This window comes from Otolemur garnettii, unplaced genomic scaffold (genome assembly GCF_000181295.1).
Source record: "Otolemur garnettii isolate 467f Iridium unplaced genomic scaffold, OtoGar3 scaffold00048, whole genome shotgun sequence".
Lineage (NCBI taxonomy): Eukaryota > Metazoa > Chordata > Mammalia > Primates > Galagidae > Otolemur > Otolemur garnettii.
In genome coordinates, this window is record NW_003852443.1 from 12561719 (window position 1) to 12565075 (window position 3357).

The 3357-nt window shown below is 36.7% G+C and overlaps 1 pseudogene; it reads right to left on the reverse strand.

Moving 5' to 3' along the window:
* Positions 1-2266: 2266 nt before the first annotated feature.
* On the reverse strand, positions 2267-2505 carry LOC100942393 (annotated as a pseudogene).
* Positions 2506-3357: the final 852 nt, after the last annotated feature.

The following is a 3357-nucleotide window of genomic DNA, read 5'->3' on the forward strand; positions in this document are numbered from 1 at the left end:
TGGTTTATCTTTTCAAAGAATCAACTTTTGGTTTAATTAATCCTTGTAATTTTTGTTGTTGTTGTTTCCATTTGGTTTAGTTGAGTCCTTTCTCTTCTATTTCTGCTTAATCTAACTAGGGGGTCTATCAGTTTTGTTTATCTTTTCAAAGAACCAACTTCTTGTTTAGTTAATCCTTTATAATTTTTTGGGTGGGGGGTTTCCATTTGGTTTAGTTCTGCCCTGAGCCTTGCTATTTCTTTTCTTCTGCTGGCTTTGTGTTTAGTTTGTAATTCTTTTTCTAGTGGCTTGAGATGTGACAGTAGGTTGTTAATTTGTAATCTTTTTGTCATTTTGATGTGGGCATTTAAGGTCAGGAACTTTCCCCTGAGGTCTGCTTTTACTGTGTTGTCCTACAGATTTTGATAGCTTGTGTCTCCTTGTCATTCAGTTCAACGAATCTCTTGATGTCCATCTCAGTTTCATCGTTGACCCAAGAATCATTCAATAACTCAACAGTTTGAGTTGTTTAATTTTCATGTATTTGTGTATATTTGGGAGTTCCAGTTCTGTCAGTGGGCATTGAAGTCCCTGGCAATTACAATGCTGTTGTTTATTTCTTCATTTAGATCTAGTAGAATCTGCCTTATGAATCTGTAAGTGCTTGTGTTTGGTGCCTATGTACAGGGCATCCCAAATTTGCCCCTAAGGTTAGCATACATAAGGAAAATGGGAAATTTTAGCTACCTGTACCTTTATTTACAAGATTTTCATTACAAAATTTTACAAAAAGGTGGCCAACAGGTGGAGAATATTTTGTAAGTATACCCTGTAATTTTCAAAAACTGCCAAATCTATCTATAGTTTATTTTGATATGTAACGCAATATAGGTATTCAACTTTCCTCCCCAAATTTCCTAGTATTGTGTAGTATTGTGTACTGACTAAAATCTTCTTCACCATGTAGCGTGTTCTTATTACATAGCAAGTGTGTGTGTAGGTTTTTTATTCCATTTCTTTGGCTTGTATGTCTATTCTTGCACCAACGTCTCACTATTTTTATTATTGTTTTTAATGAATTTTAATATTTGGCAGATAAAAAATTCTGCCTGTTGCCTTTATTTTTTAAAAAAGTTTTGATTACATTTATTAATTATTTTTATAGATAAATTTTATTTTATTTTATTTTGTTTATTGTTATTATTATTACTATTATTTTTTGAGGCTGAGCCTCAAGCTGTTTCCCTGGGTAGAGTGCTGTGGTAGCGCAGCTCACAGCAACCTCCAACTCCTGAGCTTAAGCAATTCTCTTGCCTTTGCCTCCCAAGTAGCTGGGACTACAGGTGCCCACCACAACGCCTGGCTATTTTTTTGGTTGCAGTTGTTGTTGTTTGGCAGGCCTGGGCTGGATTCAAACCCGCCAGCTCTGGTGTATGTGGCTGGAACCTTAGCCACTTGAGCTATAGGCGCTGAGCCTATAGATAAATTGTATAATTATGCTGTCAGATTCTTCAAAAATTTTTTGCTGCATTTTCTTAAGCTTTGTGTTGATTAGTTTAATTGATTTCTGCAGAGTAAACTTACCACTGTAACCACCCTAAATCAAGAAATAGGCCATTAGTAGCCTCCAGAACCCTCCTTCCCTGCTCTCTTGCTGTCTCCCAGTAACCACTGTTCCTTTGGGATAGCTTAGTCTGGGTTTGAGCTTTATATAAATGTAAGCTTATGGTATGAACTCCTTTGTATGTGACTTCTATTGCTCAAGATTTTGTTTCTGAGATTTATTCCTGTTATTGTAGCAGTAGTTTTTCATTTTCATTGTGATATTGTATACCATTGTATGAATATATCAAAATATATTTATCCATTGCATTGCTGTTGAATATTTTTGGCTATCATGAACAAAGCTGCCATGAATGCTGTGGTACATGAGGCCCTGATACCTCCGTGTACAAATTTCTCTTGGATGTATATCTAGCAAAGGCTATTGGTTCATGCAGCATGCATATTTTCTTTTTCTTTTGACATTTGCAGAATGTAATATTGCAGCGACAGTACAGAGCTTGATGGTTATGGATTACTAAACTCCCCAAGTATTAAATGGTTACCTCTTAATCATTTACATAAACATGGGTCCAATAACACAAAAATAGAGAACAGCATCTGGAGATTTCTCTCCTTCCATATTTGGAGATAAAGGATTAACTGTTCTGTCCATTATTTTCTGCAGGTAAGTCCTTGTTCACATTGCAATCTGATGGCACTTAAATTCTGGCATTTTTCCAAGCTACTGTATGGAGAGGATCCTGAGGGCCATCACTCTACAGCATACTGCAACATAAGGACTTTTCCATTCACCAATTCTTGTACACTTCCAAAATTTACCCAACAGTCCAGTTTTATTTCTGTCCAGGAGGCTGGGTGCCAAGGATTGAATATAAGCACAGGTACATATTAGCAGCAAGATTACAGCCAACAGACTCTGAAAATTGCAAATGGCAGGCATAGTGAGGCCAATGGTGCCCCAGCCACCAGCATGCATATTTTCAGCTTTAATAAATACTGCCCTTTTTCCAAAGGGGTTGTGACAAGTTACACTTCCACGGGAAGGGTTTGAGCATCCCTCTTGCTACTTGACAGTCCTTGGTTTGTCAGCTATTTTCCTTTTAGCCTCATGTCAGAGATAGAGCATTCTGGTTTTAATTTGTATTCCCATGAGAACTAATGAAGTTGAGAACTTTCTCATGTATGTATTGGTCATTTATACATGGCCTCATTGAGAAGTACCTGTACAAGTCATTTCTTTTTAAAGTAATCTGTCTTCTTATTAATTTGGGAGAATTCTAGAAATGAGCCCTTCATCAGATGTTTATGTTGGAACTATCTCCTCCATTTCTGAGTGTCCTTTGATTAACAGAATTTTTTAATGGAATGCACTATGATTTGTCAGTCTTTTTAATTTTTGTTTCGGTCTGTCACAATGTCTACATTAAGATCATGAAGATATTCTCCTCTGCTGTCTTCCAGACGGGACTTTATGGTTTGCTTGTTACAGTTAGCTCTCAAATCCATCTGAAGTTTGAGTCTGTGTACATGAGATGTCAGGTGGGAGGCAATATTAATTTCTGCGTGGATTTCTAATTGCTCATGTTGTATTTATTGAGAAGACCATTCCTTCCCCACTGCACTGAGATACTTCAGCCGTAAATCAGTGATTACACATGGTTTGTGTGTAGGTCTGTTTCCAAACTCTGCTGTGTTCCATTGGTCTAGTCATCTATCCTTGCACAAAATTCACTTTGTCTTGATAATTGTTTCAGTATAATATGTTTCAGTATAATTTTTCCTCTAAGTATACTGTAACTGGATCTCATAAAT